The sequence below is a fragment of the Carya illinoinensis genome, chromosome 1 (genome assembly GCF_018687715.1).
Source record: "Carya illinoinensis cultivar Pawnee chromosome 1, C.illinoinensisPawnee_v1, whole genome shotgun sequence".
Classification (NCBI taxonomy): Eukaryota; Viridiplantae; Streptophyta; class Magnoliopsida; order Fagales; family Juglandaceae; genus Carya; species Carya illinoinensis.
The window spans coordinates 27,849,176-27,865,887 of record NC_056752.1 but is presented as its reverse complement, the minus strand read 5'-3'; the positions used below and the strand labels follow the sequence as shown (position 1 = coordinate 27,865,887).

Below are 16,712 nucleotides of genomic sequence, written 5' to 3'. Positions count from 1 at the left end.
TTAACATGGAAGAACTTCATATTATGATCCCCTATCCTCAATCATAATGCTTTGGATTGTTGTCTCTACATTATTTCCTCTCTTTCCAGCCAAAATTGTATCTTGTTTCGAGCACATTGTCGTTCTTCAATCTTTAGACATAGAGGATCATTGTCTTGAAGATGCTTTAGTCTCATTCTATGCACTTGGATTTTCTTGTTAACATGCCCAAACTTGCCCCTATTCTACTCTTCCACATCCCTGCTACATCTGGATATCAAAGCGATAACCTCCTTATCAGCCTGTTCCACTACATTTCGCCAAGATTCTACAATGACTTGCTCAGAGTCCTTTGCTTCAACCCATATTGCCTCAAAACGGAATAGTTTTTGCCTCTTCTTCTACTAATCATCTCCCTACATGCTTAAGATGATCAATAAGTGATCTGAATGAGTTGTTGTACTATGTGTAATAGTTGCTTGTGGGAACAAATCAAGCCACATTGAATTTGGCTAAAAATCTGTCTAGTCTCTCACTCATACCATCCCCTACCTCCCTCGTATTCTAACAAGTGTATTTGACTCCTCCAAAGCCTAAATCTTGCAATTCACATTAATCCATGAGTGATTTGAAATCATTCATCTAGCCTTTAGTTCTTACCCTTCCTCTTCACTTCTCATGCCTCCCTAATCTTTCATTGAAATCTCCAAACACAAGTCAAGCCTAATCCGCATTCCCTTTCAGATTTTGAATAAGCCTCCAAGTTTCACACCTTTTTGCAATTTCATGATGCCCATAAATTCCAGTCACTCATTGATATGAACCCCACCCTCCTTAACAAGAGCATCAATATGATATTTCTAGAAACTTTGTAAAGTCAAAGTAGTATCTTTTTTCACAATAGAGTTAAACCTACACTCCTCACTTCACAATCCACTGACATAGCAATCAAAACCCAAACTAAGTTTCAACATCTCCATTTTATATGCCTAAAGATTTGTCACTTGTAGAAACAAAATATCGAGAACTTCCTGACTAGGTCACAAAGCACTCAAATTCCCTGTGGGTAGTGGGGAATCGCCCCTTGCCTCCCTGTGTCCACTGCCCTGGCCCCGCCTGAGTAGTGCAAGTAACCTTGCCCTCCCCAAAACTACTCAATAAGGGTGAGGGACAGCTTGGGCACAAGCCTCACACCCCCAGGCCGGGCTTAAGTCCATCCCAAATGTATATGTATATAATTCGTTACCAAAACGATGTTGTTTTAGTAATGAATTTATTTATTTTTACGTGAAATGATGAAACAACATCATTTTTGGGGTGGGGGGGGGGGTGGTTAAGTTAAAACTAATTCCCCTTGTCCCTAGCAGTCTCTCTTCCCCCTCTCTCTCCTTCCTCTCATACGGTGATGAAGTCTCAGATTCTCTCTCCCTCTTGTAGTCACCGTGATAGCATGACCCACGTTCTCTTCTCTTCCTCCTCGTCCTTTTCGTCTTAGACTTTCCCTCTCATAGCCCCTGTGGGCCCATGTCTATGGGTTTGCTACAAGTTTTTACTAATTTATGTTTTTATTTTTATTTTTTATTGTGTTGTGAATTTATATTTTATTGTGGACTTTTTGTGTATTTTATTATAGTTTTCTATTTTCTTAGAAATCTTTTTCCAGTTGTGACTGTCGTGGTGGGCGGTGGATAGGAGGACGAACAGACTAGTGGTCTGACCCCACACTCTGGCACATGGATGGGGATCCCCGCCTTCGAGATGTGATGGTGGATTTTGGGGCGCAAAAACCCTCTGCCACCCATGCAAGGGTGGGGTGTTGGAAGCGGGCAACCCCATCCCGAGGGGTGAATGTAGCATCCTTACTGTGGGTTTATAAGCCTACAAGAATTTCAATTTAAGATTTTCACTACTTCCAATAGGTTTGGTACCTAGCCTCCACTGATTTAACAAGGTTGTCTTCAACATCCAAAGCCTCCAACTTTTTCTATTTGTGGTCTCTCCCCATATGAGCCTCATTGGCTTCATCATTTGTCTCCACATCTCTCTCGTCCTTCTGTGTAAGTGTCTTAGGCATAATTTGAGAGTTAGAATCTTTCTTGACTCTTTTCCATTTTCTACCTCCAGTCAAAGAAGGCTTGCTTATCAAGTGGGCTAATGGGCCTTCCTCTAAGGACTTATCTGCCTCTCCATAAGTCCTGGGTTGGGTCAAAATTCCCTTAAAGCCCTCCTAATATATAGGATGAAAATATTACTTTTTCCCATCATATGAACCCTTCATGATCTCCATCTTATTAATATCCACATCCTTCTTCTCTTTCTCATCTTTATCTCGTGATTTCTTGTATGTTCTATTAACCTGAGACCATAATTCACTCGAAACTTTCTTTTCTCATTCTTGCAAGTTTCTTGTTCCATTTTCATTTCCCTCAATCCCTATAGACACATCCTAGAAGTCTTCCTTTCCATATTGATTGGCTAATTCTCATATATTTTCACTACAACAAATACTGGTTTTTTCCGTGAAGCACTTTCGTGATTAAAACCATATGCTTTGTGGCAACCCTATTTTTTGTCACCATTTTCGCTGGTGACACGTTGGTGGCATATAATTCATGGACAATACTACATTAACCACCAATACAATTAGTTGGTGGGAAAAACCCCTTTTAGTCACCGATTCAGGTGGTGTCAAAAACATCGGCCCTCCGTGGCAAACTCGATGAACAACTCAGCAGAAATGGTGAAAGATACCTCCTTTCTCACCACACTCACAGTCCGTAATATTTCTTAGCCATTAGCGATCTGGTGGCAGTGTTAGTCGTATAAAGTTATTAGCCACTCTAAGTGTTGTGAGTTCATAATTTCTGGGATGACCAGGTCTGGTACTTAGTTAATGTTATTAACCTCAATACTTGTCATAATAAGTTATACGACACCGGATGTCATGGTTGGAACTAAATATTAGAGATGAGCAATGTGGTTGCAAAAATTTATTAGGCAGTTGTCGTAGACGTGACAAAAATTAGTTTTACCTTTATACCGTCTGGTGGCAATTTGTATAATGTCCATGGCTACTAATTCTCACAAATTGTTCTGGTCTTGTGACAATACGTGTTTTGCCATCATGTATAGGGTGACAATGTGAATGCCCCAGATGGATTTTTTGGTGGGGAAATCGGAATTTGCCACCACAACTTCACGCGGCATTATCATGGTACAATTTCACGTCGACTTTAGCTACCATAAGTCGACGTGAGAAATCGAAGATATAGCATGATTCTATTTGGTGGCCATTACTTAAAATATCCTGAGTTCCAATCTGATTTCTCACCATCATTGACGTGGTGGCATGATGCATTTTACCCACAGAACTTTTTGCCATTTTGTTGTCGGGAAATCTACGTTTGCCACCATGCATGTACTGCAATAAACTAAATTGTAATGCAATCCCCTCTGGTTTCCTCACCAACGCTACTAGTTTTCATGAGGCGTACTATACAACAATGGTCTCCCAGCAATGACATCCGGTGAAATCGATTATATAATCCTTGGACTACTGGGATGAGGCAGCATTATATATATATAATGCATCTTCCAACTCACTATATTAAAAATAACAGTTAAAGGCCATGAACCGTATATATGTTTGCAAATCAAATACCCTTACATTAAGTTAGGACCAAACACATATTCACAAATTCTTTAGCATCAATGATAACCAAGAGGTCCATATATGACAGTTTAATAAAAAAATTGTGTATGGCTTCTTGCTGAAGATCTCTGTTTGACAGGTGTTTGATTCCAGTCCCTGATTCCACACAGCATGTTGGTAAATGATGACCTGATAATTAGACAATAAGAACTATGTCAGCAAAGAACAGAATTCAGTACCTTTGATCTAAAGGTCATTAAATGGTAGCTTGCCTTTATACTAATTGGTACCAGCAATCTTCTACATAAACAGCCAAAACAATAACATATTGTCTAGTATACATTTTAAAACCACACATCCCAACGTTGGTAGGCTTGGAAGGAAAATGCCATCATGTTGTATTCTTGTATTCACATGGAATTATTACTATATACCTAACTTTCTGTAGTCCATGCTATTGCAAATTCCTAGGAGGTTGGCTGCTAATTTAAAGTGTTTGCTATAGTTGAATTACAATCTATAGCCTTTAGATTGTAACTAAGTATCCCAAATCCCAAAAGGAGGAGCCCAATCAAAATCTGCCACATCCAATATGCATCCAATAAAAACCCAACTCTATTGATACTATTGAAGAAATACACACCTAGAAAGTACCTATTTCCCTGGTAAGCTGCTTTATCATGAAATCGTGGTCACTGCAACCAACATCCTCCATCCATGTAGCACTGATTTCAGTCTTCTCATTCTGCTAACCTGTATTTTTCAAATGAGTTTTATCAGCATTTATGATTAAGTATTTGCAGACTGAAAACATAATCCGAAATTAATGTTCATCCATCATAAAGCAAATCTATTTCAGTACTTACCCTTCATTCTCTTAGTAACAACCCATCAAAAAACATGACCCAGTATCTTAGTTTTGTTGCAGCAGTCGTTAACTCATATCCACCCTAACTAGATTCAACCATACATTACCAAAAAAAAAAAAAAAACTGTATAACATAAGTCCATGGCCAACACATATCTACAGGCTAACAAATTGTGATACATTCCACCCAAAAATGGCCATGTCAAACTGGCCCTCCACAAAAATCATAATTCCCAAATGTTAGCCATCCACAAAAAAGACTTCCCAATGTCACGTAGAAAACTAATCATCTCTGTGAGTCTCTCTATGAGCCTCACTACCACCCTCTAAGTCAGTGTTCCGATAGCTCATTAAGAGCTTCTCATGCTCTGAGAAATTCCTTCTCAACTCTGCAATATCACCCAGCATGGAGTCTAGTTTTGCCTTGTACATTTCTGCCTCAGTCTTGTTTCGTGCATTCTCCTCCGACAGACGAATATATGCCCTACTATTCTTCATTGAAGGAGATGGGTCTGGAATCACCATGTGTAAATAAATTGAGCCAAAATGACATAGTAAATTCTAGTCACGCCTTGTCATTACTGCAAATTTATCATAATAAATATCCCAGCCCTGGTTGGAAATTAACATTCTAACTAACACTAAGTTATGCTCAGACTTTGAAGTACAAGTATATTAGAGTTATGTTCTGTTAATGAATTTCATGGTAGGCTGCTTTCATCAAGAACACCTATCTAGCAACATAAGCCTAGTGGTTTGGTTTCAATATAGCCATTAGCCGCTGAGACAGAAAACAGAGGTTCATATACAGACTACTGGGACCAGATGAAGCAGATTATTAATATACAATCAGTTGAAAACGAAACATAAAATTAAAAGCCATTAGACTGCATATGCACTGCAGTCCCATATTAACAAGATTATCAGATAGGGCAAATCCACCCTATATGATAATCTTGTACATAAAAAAAAAAAAAATCTCTAACTATCGATCTCATTTAGGAATGCCAAACGTGAGTGGCAAATCTAGCTGGTGGCATCAGTTCACTATTGTAATGCATATAAATAAGGACAATAATGAGTAAGGCACACTTCCCTTTTGATCAAGGAAGATGGTGACTATAGCAATTCATGTGCTTTCAATAGTCTAAACTAGTTCACTACAATGACAGCAGCAGAGAACAGAAGTCAAAAATTCTTAGAGTAGCATTTTGCCTTGTACATTTTAATAGCTAACATCGTGAATAAGTTGTCTATATGACATATGATACAGACTTAGCAAATAAAGACATGAGGAATCTTGCACCAAATTATAGTTCTAACATAAACTTTCACATCCCATTCTGACTAATCTGTGCTCTGATAACAGAACTTTTTCTTGTATAGGTTTCAAATTATCGTTATTCAATATTAGAACTCAAAGCTTCGTGTACAGACCAAATTGGTAGACTTCAGAAGAAGCTGTAAACTCCACCAAAAAAAGTTAAGCTTCCTGCCTGCTGCTCATACCAACTGCAATCAATTTCGTTGGCTGCTGATCCACATGGAATTTCCCGACCATTCCTACTGACAGCCTACAAAAAATAGAGGGCTTTATCAAATCCAGACATCAGTTAGATACATCATTAGATTCCTTCGGTTATTTAATATACTGTAACTTAAACAGCCTTTCCAGAAACGGACCATGAAGGAAAGGATTTTATAATTTATAGGGCAGGACCAAAGGGAATGAGATGTATTAATAAAATTGCCTAATTCATGGGAAACATTAAAAGACATCGCAGCGCAAACAAGGGATTGCAAATATTCAGACCAATATCCCCGACCCAACAAGCTAAGTCATAGAAGGCAATGCTGAAATTAATTAGGTTTGTTCTATAGTTGAATCTTAGGTAGGTTCAATTTGGAATTGGACATTCAAAGAAAGCTATGCCTTGGAAATCACCTCTAAATTTGTAACTAAGTTGGCTGGCGTTATACCAGAATGGTACAACAGCTTTCATAGCTTCATTCTTAATTGAAAGCGATGATCCAATCTTGTATAAATCTCAGTAGGGCTTCGATAAATTAGAAATAACTGGTCTGGCACAGGACGGGTACATAATCGAAGCCCAAATTTAATATTTAACATCAATTGTTGGTAACTGGATGCATGCTTGTAGTTATTTAAAAACATGAAACAGATATGTTTCAGATTGGAATGCAACGAGGAATTTTTTAAACGGGTACACTTAACATGTTAATGCAAGGCTAGTAAGGACAACGCCCTCACCTATATTACGCAAAAATAGATTAACATGGAGGAACCAATCCCCACACTCCAATATTTACATAAATAATATATACAAATCTGTACATACATTGCTTCACAACAATCGGGGCTACCTAATCAGCAGAAATTCCAGAGCTAAATTAGGGATGATCCGTGGCACCTCCATCCATGTGTATTTATTGATGATAACAAATTGTGATACATGAATCAGATTTGCCACAACCATATCATAAGACAAGTAGAGATATCTTACACAGTATCTTCAAAGTCACCCCCAATGGTACACAATCATACCATTAATAGAGATAGAAGACGGAGGGAGAAGAATGTGAGGCTGACTGTGTCTATTTGACCCGAGAGAGGGGATGCACCAGAAGAGGGCTTCCGCGTCGTGCAGTAGGCTAGGGCAGTTGCTGGGAGCTTTCTTCTCACTCTGCTTCGATGCACGGGTTGGGGACGATTTTACCCACAGCTTGGGGAAGGACGCGACTATGGTGAGAGGCGGTGAGGTTGTAGGGCGAGTGCGATGTACGGTGACTGGCGAATGTTGGAGGGGAGGGGGGGGGGGGGGGCGCGGCGGTTGTGAAAGAAAGGAAAGGGGTGGGGAAGATAACATCGGGTAAAAAGGATAGACCCGGTATCGCGCGGGGTATAGCGGGATTATTTGTTGTGGAATTAATTCCCTCAACATTAACTGATGGTATATTTCGTGGGATAAAGAATCAATATATTAGTGGCAAATATTAATTTACTCATGATTGCCATCTACTGGGGCGGTATAATTTTTGCGATGGATAATATTTCATGGGAATAAATCTCATTCTCGTGGGTACTAACTTTTAACCCACGACGAGGGAAAATTTTTGCAAATTTTAATTCCCATTAACACACAGTTGTGGGATCAAAAGTATTTTCCGTGATTAAAACTCCTATTACCACTATACTGTTGTCACCGAAGGAATCTCATGGTAAAAGGCTGGTTTTGTTCCCATGCTTTGTTTTGGTGACAAATAGCCACTATAACACACGATGTTCTGTCATGGAAAAAGAACTCGTGACAAAAGCTACTATTTGTTGTAGTGTTTCAACCAATAATTATACTTTCCTTATCCTATTTGTTTCAGAACTAACTAGAGAAGGATTCCAATAATCATCCCTCTTCTGATCCTGACGACCTCAGCTCCTTCCTACTAACCCTCTAGTATGCTTCCATTAACCATACTTGAACTCTTAAGAATTCCTCCCACACAACATCATCTTGTGAAACATCAACTTCTTCCACTTTTCCAATTGCAATACCCATGAGGGAAAATCATAAATATGTACCCAGAACAAGGCCTCAGTAAATTGTATTTTGCTAATCTGATAATCGTCTTAAACTCCTTCATCAGCAAAAGACTATTTTATCAAAAGACCATGGTTCATCTCTCTTCACTTGTTCCTTTTCCCGCTGGTTTTCAAATTCCACTAAACTGATCTTTGGACCCAAATCTTTGAATGTTATTTTCTTTCCTGGTCTCTAGATTTTTTGCCTTGTATTCTTGAGCACTTCCTTATTATAATGATGGTCAGTTAATAATTTGATCATCAAACATTTTGTTCCTATAGTAATGGCATTCTCTAGCAGACTTGTATCGACATGGATTGCTTCATTTTCTTATTATGATAAAGACAACTTCCAATAAAAATCTTCTATTTCATCATACATCATCAACACTTCTTCTGTTTCCCCTTTGACCACCACTCTCAATGTCACTCACAACAAACCAATCCCTACATCTTCTATAAGGCTCTACCTTCGTAGAGATTTTCCACTATCCTTCATTTGTCTAGAGCACTATCCTTCGTAGAGGTTTTCCACTATCCACTGCCTCAGTGTCTAGAGCACACCATCCACGTCACTTAAATGGTAAGATTTGATTTATAAGATTCAAATTTTAAAATTTATCTTCTAAATCAAATTATTTCATGTAAATAATTTACTATGTGTGCTCTCCATACCTACTTAATAATAGAATTTTTAGAGTGTTTAGGGTGTGGCATTATGATAAAAAGAGAGGCTTGGGTATATAAGTTTTCTTTTGTATGCATGAGAGTCAGATAGAAATAAATGATGAAAAATGTTTACAATGCTCTCTCTCTCTCTCTCTCTCTCTCTCTCTCTCTCTCTCTCTCTCTCTCTCTCTCTCTCTCTCTCTCTCTCTCTCTCTCTCTCTCTCTCTCTCTCGATTGGCAGAGAAAGAATAAGACAATTATCTAGATGTATAGTTTTCAACAAATATGTTCAAACATTGTAGCTACAAATTAGTTTGTATATCCAATTCTTGTATAAGTGCACATGATAATCAAGGTAGATTAACTAACATATGACTAACCAAGAGCATTAGTATTGCTATAGTTAAAATTTTAAATAAATTTTGGATAAAATGCCGACTTTTGCCTTTTGCCTAATAATTTTTAATCTCACGTTGAATTAGCCATATCACTTTTTAGGATAATAAAATATTATTAACTTTTAATGTTTTAAATTTTTTATCTATTTTTTTTTCTAAGTAATAAGAAATTTTATTGATATAAAGAAAGGCATAAGCCAAGTACACTGGAAATATACATATGAATACACCACTTTAAGAACTAGAAACTATCACAAGGAAATCATAGAAGCTGAGACCATTAAAATCTTAAGCAATGGCCTACGTAAATAAAGTCTTCCATAAAAAACTCATAAACTCTTCTACAGATCGTTCGTAATCCTCAAAATGTCTATCATTTCTTTCACTCCAGATCTACTAAAAAATACAAATGGGGGCCATCTTCCACATCACTACAATCTGTGTTATTCCTGAGATCCCTTTCTAACTTGCAAGTAATTCAACTAGCCTTCCTAGCATTGTTCAAGCTAGCCCCATTCTACTAAAAAAAAATGATGCCATGTATCCTGGGCAAACTCACAATGTAGGAGTAAATGGTCTACTGTTTCACCATTGGTTTTTCACATACAACACCAATCCACAATTATAAGACCACTCATTCTTAAGTTATCAATGGTTAGGATCTTCCCAATGGCTACTTTCCAAACAAAGAACGCAACCTTGGGAGGTGATTTACTTCTCCATATGCTCTTCCACCGAAATTTGGACAAAGGTTGAGCTATAAGTGTCTTATAAAAAGAACCTACAGAGAATTTCCTTTTCCTAGAAGGTCTCCAAACCAACTTGCCTTCAGTTGTAACAACATGAGAGATATTATGGAGTAGGTTAAAAAATTCCACTAGCATACCCACTTCCCAATCATGAGCCACCCTAGTGAGATTGAAGTTCCACACTTGGGAATCATGTGTAGTACCCCGCAAGTCAGCCACTATCGCTTCTTTCTCCCTTACAATGCTGAAAATAGTTGGGTAAATAGCCTTAAGAGCCATGTCTCCCACCCACACATCATGCCAAAAACTGATCCTTTGGCCATTCCCCATACACAGCCCGGTGTTACTAGAAAATAACCCCCAACCTTTTCCTTATATGCTTCCATAACCCCACACCATATGCCCCCCTCCCCTCCTTAAAGCACCAACCCTCCCTTGTACTCCCATACTTCGCATCAATCACCTCTTTCCATAAGGCTTTCCTCTTGTAATTATAGCACCACAACCATTTCCCTCACATTGTGAACCCCCAAACCACCCTCTCTCAATGGTGTACACAACTTATCCTACGAAACTAAATGAAATTTAAACTCATCCCTTAGACCACTCCACAAAAAGTCACATTGAAGTTTTTCAATCTTTGAGGCAATGCTAGCTAGAAGGGGAAATAGAAATAAGAAATAAGTGGGGAGGTTAGATAAAGTACTCTTAATAAGTGTGATCTACCCCCCTTAGATAAATACAACCTTTTCCACCCAGCCAGCCTACACTCTAATTTTTCTACCACCTCTGCCCAAATTGTATTAACTTTAAAAGATGCACCTAACAGGAGTCCAAGATACTTCATTGGCAACTAAGAGAACCCACAACCCAAGATGTTGGCCAACCACCGAATGTTTCTTGCATCTCCCACCGCCACCATCTCCTTCTTCATGACATTTATCTTTAAACCAGAAACCGCTTCAAAACAAAGTAGAATGGCCCTCAAAGATTGAATATTCCATGCATTATCATAACAAAAAAACAACATATTATCTACAAATAGGAGATGGGACATAATAGTGGGACCATGAAGATTCCCCACTGAAAATCTTGAAAAAACAAAGAAAATGAACACCTACTACAATAACCGACACCATCTTGCTTAAAGACTTCATCACAATAACAAATAGGAGGAGGGATAATGGATCTCCTTGTCATAACCTCCGCAAACTATTAAAGAAACCCATAGGCTCATCATTTACCAAGACTGAGAAACAAGACGTTGACACACAATGTCTCATCCATCCCCTCCATCTTTCCCCAAAATCACAACGACCTAACAGATAGAGCAAAAAATTCCAATTGACATGATCATAAGCATTCTCCATATCCAATCTGCATAAAATACCCGGATCTATCAACTTGAGCCAGCTATCCAAATATTCATTGCCTACCAGAACCGAATCCAATATTTTCCTACCTCATTCAAAGGCATTTTGAGACTTCGAAATAATCTTATTCAAGATTGTGCTCATCCTATTGGCCAAGACCTTTGAGAGTATCTTGTACACACTACCCACAAGACTAATAGCCCTGAAGTCTTGCACCTCTCTTGCACCAGCCTTTTTAGGGACAAGTACAATGAAGGTAGTGTATAAACTCTTCTCAAATTTACTAAAAGTAAAAAATTCCTAGAAAACCATGATTACATTCTCTCTCACCACCTCCAACAAGTTTGAAAAATGCCATAGAAAACCATCCAGCTCTGGAGCTTTATCTTTGTTCATTTTTCTAATGACTTGGCATACCTCTACTTCTTTAAATATTCTCTCCAACTAAGCCATACTAGTTTGATCAATGGCCTCTAAAGCTAAACTATCGACTGTAGGCCTCCATGTATACAGTTCTTCCAACAAATGTTCAAAATGTCTAGCTACATAATCTTTAATTTCTACTTGATATAAACTGAACTGCCAAACTTGATTGTATTAAACCTCCTATGAGAATTTGCAATACAGTGTCCCTAAGCCACAAGCCCTTGACTTTTGCCTCCATGAGATCTCCTCCATTAGGATCAACCTTTCTAACTCTAAGACTACTTACCCCTTTGCAATCATCCTCATGTTCCACACCCTCCAAACTTTGTAGTTCCTGAAAATGAGACTTCTTTTGTAGTGCTACATTACCAAATACCTATTCATTCCATGTCTTCAAATTTATTTTCAAAACTTTCAATTTTCTCCCAACACTTCCTTAGAGTGCCCTGTAATTGATAAGAACTCCACCACTGCCTAACCAAATCCACAAACCCCTCAGAATTCAACCACATGTTCACAAACTTGAAGAGCCTTCTACCCCCTAGAATTCTCCCGCAATCTAACATAATAGAAAAATGGTCCGAGAACAACGAAGGGAGTCTTTTCTTACATGAATATGAAAATTGCATCTCCCATGAAGAAGATATAAGAAATCTGTCCAGTCTTCACCATGCGTGATTGTTAGACCAAGTATAGTCACCTCTCATGAGATGTATGTCCACGTGTTCCAACTCAAAAATGAAATCCGAGAATTCCCTCATGACATGATTTTGTTGTCCCTCTCCCGATCTTTCGCTTAGAAATCTTGTCACATTAAAATTACCCCCAATACACCATTGAACCTCCCACCATGAACATAAACCAACAAGCTCATCCCAAATTAATCGCTGCTCACACTCCAAGTTAGGACCATACACCCCAACAAAAGTCCACACAAAGTCATCTTTAGAATTTTTAAACAAGCATCCCACTAAATATTCTCCCACAAACTAGTCAATATTCTCCACCACCCTTTTATTCCACATAACCAATATTCCACCCAACGCCCCATCCAAAGGTAAGTATGTTCAACCTACATATTGGCAACCCCATATACTCTGAATAGTTCTTCTTGTGATAAGTTTCAATTTTGTTTCCTGCAAACAAATGATGTCCACCTTCCATTGTCTAAGCAATGATCTTATACGAAGGCATTTGTTAATCTCATTTAGCCCCTAACGTTCCAAATCAGAATTTGAGGCTTCATTTATCAAGTATTCTGGCCATCCCTTTGTTGCGTCCACGACTTGCACTCCCCTCATTTCCATCATAATTAAGAGACCAAGTTAGCCTCTTTAACTCCCCTTTTCTCTTTGTCCCTATTCCCGCATGTTGATGTCCTGCCTCTATGGCTATTAGGAGTGCCTTGAACTGTTCTTCATAACCTTTATAAGATATCCCCATCCAACTCTGAAGCTCCTATACTTTTTTCAGAATCCAATTAGATGAAATAAAAGGAGAAATAATCCTTATTGGAGTAGGATCATCGATGAAAGCCCCTTTCCTTCTGTTGTAACTTAGGGGGACTCACAAATTATTAGGGATCCTTCTCCTTCTACCTCCCTCTTCTCCTTCACACGAGCTTCAGCAGAAACATCCACTTGTGAGTCCACCCTCCCCTCCTCTTCAAGCTCAACCAATAGCAAGATCCAAGCCATCTCCCCCTCCTCAAGCTCTGCCAACAAGGTTACAGAGACCTCCCCCGCATCACACTAAGACCAAACGGCGACCTTTGAAAGTCCTGAGGCCACCTTTTCGAGAGCACCTCCATTGCCGCCATTGGAGAAGCACTGTTGGCAGCCATCGACTCTGTCTATGAAGGTTGCGACCTCGTTGGCCCTACGTCGATGAGTTTAGGGCATATGCCTCAATTTTCCAGCTCTGTGAGAACTAATGCTTGCGACAGCACCACTGGCAATAGGTCTACACTCGTCATCAAAGCTACCTAGGTCGTCGCCAGCACTGGTGGCTTATGGTCTATCAAGAACTGCCCACATCTTGATGGGCCTACTTTAGTTTGGTTATGTTGCCTCCAGACGGAGCTTGGCTTCACAAGGCCAGACTTCCCCATGGGCCCAAGGCCTAGGACCTTCTCCTTCCTCTTAGGCCCTTTCCGCTGGCATTGGCCCTAACCCTATTGCATGCTGAAGCCCGAATTCACTACACACTGAAGCCCAGTGTCTTTGCCCTCAATGCATCATATAAGGGAATTGACTTTAATAGTCATTTCCTCAAGCTGCTTCTTTAGATCACCCAGTACCTGCAACTGCATTTCCTTTTTTGGTGCAACCAAGTCCCTGCCACCTCCATTTCTACTCTGTTCACACTCCGTAAGGGACACTCCACCTAACCCAAGTAAACCCACCCCACCTAGTCTGACAGGTTCACAAGGTAGCTCCAAGACCCTCAGTTTCTCCAAAGCCTCCTTGTATGTCCTAATGCTTGAGGAGCCTCTCGTCATCACTAGTGGAGGTATATGGACAGAACCTCTTTCTTTCACAAAGCCCTTCAATGCCTCAGCCAGCTTCCTCCAACCCAATCCACCCTGTCCTCTGGTATAAAAATGAAGTGCTGACGACCTCCCCCACCATACTCCACCAAAGCCATATAAGCACCACGGGAGTTAGTACATCTTTGTGCGATGAAGCCCCTATCTTCATCTTAGTAAGCAGTGTAAAACGCCTTGCCCCTAGCCTTCACACATTCTCCAAAACTCTAGTGAACCATCAAACTATACCCAGCCCCACTCTCATGTCCTTGATAACTTTCCAACCCTTCTCAATGAACAACACAAAACCCTCATCTCTAACAACCTCAAATAACTTTCTTTTAATAACAGTACCTCTCCTAGACGACATTTGCCTTCTAGAACAATCAAAATCACACCATCAAACACCCATAGCCACCGTCGAACGCAAGAAAAATGTACAAATGGTTATGTGTATGGAAAGAAAAAGGCTATGTTATGGAGAGAAACTTAGTACTTTTTTGTTGTTTGTTTTTTTTTATCTATTCTTTAATGTATATCTTTATATAGTTTTTGAAATACTTTTCTATTTTAGTTTTCATAATTTCCAATAATTTACACATCAAAACACATAGAAGCTATCCAGCAACCTTAAACTAACTTTATTGTCAAACACAAAGCTTCAAAATATGTACAAAATTACCTTGGAACTTTTATATCCCACAACCTAGAAATCAACATACATAAAATTGCAACCAAATAATTCATTGTCCCATGTAATTGCAACCAAGCATTTAATTGCAAAATTTGCATCAAACTATATACTTTGCTGCCCTATCCTATACATAATAAACCATTCATCAACCAACCAAAGAAAACCACAGCATAAACCAATCTCAAAACATCAAAAAAATTTTCAAAATCAGCAAGTAGCAAGTGGTTTAAAAAAAAAAAAAACTACAAATCTATTCATATTTTCATACATATTTCAAGCCATCTATCTAGCCACATATGTCCAACCACTATACTATGCTCATGATATACATAAAAAAAAAAAAAAAAAAAAAAAAACTATACATCTATGCTGCCACTATGCTCAGTATATATATTAGAAAACCTACACATCTGTCCAGTGACAATGCTCAAACTATGCATCAAAAGATCAGCATATACATATGTCTAGCCATTATGCTTAGTGTATACATTAAAAAATACACATTTGTCCAGCCACTATGTTCAAGATATACATCAAAAGATCAAGTTACCACACACAATAATTTAAAGTTACCCTAGCCACTATAATGTACAAAAACAAACACCAAATACATTAAGATTGAGACAGAGAGTATTGGAGTATTCTTGTTGCACTGCATTCATATCATCAAGATCGAAATTCATGATTTTCATCTTCTTCTTCTTTTTCATAAGGTGAATCAATTCAGACCTGTCCCTTAGAGCCTTTCGTATTGCTTCTTGTTTCTTAGTCATCAATATCTTCCTATCACTTTACATGAGACTTTAACACATCAGTAAAATCAATAGGTGATGATTCCTTGCATTTCCTTTTTCTTTCCCTTTCTTTTTCAACTTTCTTGCCTGGTGGTCTCTTGGCATTGACAGAGACACTCTCGCAAATGTTATTATCCCCTATTTGTATAGACTCTAAAATGGTAGAGTAGCCTCTCTTTCTCCTTGTTGACAAATGATCCATACGCACTTGCCATTTTGGTTTGCGAGTCCCAACAATGGTTCAAATTAAATGTGGTTTTTTGTATCGATTGGTACATTATCTTTGACTTTTCAATCCAAGTAGCAATCATAAAAATATAAATACATAGTTCATTGCAACTTTATAATAATTATAATCCTATCTTGTCTTGTTTAGTGGTAGCATTTGGATGTATTGATTCAACTTGAGCCAAGCAAGCACAAAATTGGTTTGCACATTTTGGATGGTTGAACATCGATTAATCAACAAGACTACAAAACAATCATGCCAGTTAGGTTTTTTAAAGCTATTGAAGTAGTCATAGATTCTTGTTCACAATTGTGTGGACTTTTGCTCGGCCTCCCATATAGCATCTATGTTAATGTTGAGCCAAGCCGATACAAGGAGGTTGTCTTCCTCTATGGTAAGGACACACCTCGTTAATATTTCTTAGTTGGTTCCCTTACTTCCCATTCAGGTTGTGTCACTTTGATCTTAATCTCAACATTATCAAGGAAAATACTAGCCATGGGGGGTTGTTAATACCTTTACCACTTTGCATGAGAGTGGTAAATAAAGGATCTTCATTAATTTGTGTGTCCATCCTTCAACAATATCACATTGTACAAAGTCACAAACACCCCCCCCCCCCCCCCCCATTATTATAAAAAAAACCTGCCTAACAAATCAAAGAACAAGTAGACAGCTACTACAAAAGTTATAGAGCATCAATTTTAGATATGCTTTCCCATAGCACTCACAGTTTGCTAAATTTTCAGATATGTT

At 38.6% G+C, this 16,712-nt stretch overlaps 1 long non-coding RNA gene across 2 annotated transcripts; it reads right to left on the bottom strand.

Annotated features, from left to right (window-relative positions):
* Nucleotides 1-3,687: 3,687 nt before the first annotated feature.
* LOC122302281 lies at nucleotides 3,688-5,498 on the bottom strand. 2 transcript variants are annotated; one of them, XR_006240429.1, is made up of 3 exons: nucleotides 4,498-5,498; nucleotides 4,286-4,384; nucleotides 3,688-3,820 (listed from the first exon to the last, which is right to left on the bottom strand). It is a non-coding gene; the product is annotated as an uncharacterized LOC122302281 (long non-coding RNA). The 2 variants fall into 2 exon arrangements; XR_006240430.1 differs by having other exon boundaries at nucleotides 3,713-3,820; nucleotides 4,275-4,384.
* Between the last annotated feature and the right edge of the window lie 11,214 nt (nucleotides 5,499-16,712).